At 36.4% G+C, this 236-nt stretch overlaps 1 protein-coding gene across 1 annotated transcript in view; it reads right to left on the bottom strand.

Annotated features, from left to right (window-relative positions):
* The window catches only part of bud23 (BUD23 rRNA methyltransferase and ribosome maturation factor), an 8,068-nt gene that overhangs the window by 6,791 nt on the left and 1,041 nt on the right, over positions 1–236 (bottom strand). The window lies entirely within an intron of this gene.

Genomic DNA, 236 nt, shown 5'->3' with positions numbered 1-236 from the left:
ACTTGTAACCTTGAGATTGTTGATATTTTCCCACAGTTTTAATTCTTAAGTCCTCAGACAATTCTCAGCTCTTTTCTCTTCTCCATGCTTGGTGTGGCACACACAACGCAAAGCAAACTTTTATACACTCTAACTGGCTTCAGTTTGGATTTCTATATATCCAGCACCTGTTACTTGCCACAGGTGAATTTAAATGAACATCACATGCTTAAAATGAAATTATTTACCCACAGTTT

The sequence above is a fragment of the Etheostoma spectabile genome, chromosome 3 (assembly GCF_008692095.1).
Source record: "Etheostoma spectabile isolate EspeVRDwgs_2016 chromosome 3, UIUC_Espe_1.0, whole genome shotgun sequence".
NCBI classification, from domain to species: Eukaryota; Metazoa; Chordata; class Actinopteri; order Perciformes; family Percidae; genus Etheostoma; species Etheostoma spectabile.
Note: the sequence above shows the minus strand (reverse complement) of the source record. Positions and strands in the feature narration are given on the sequence as shown.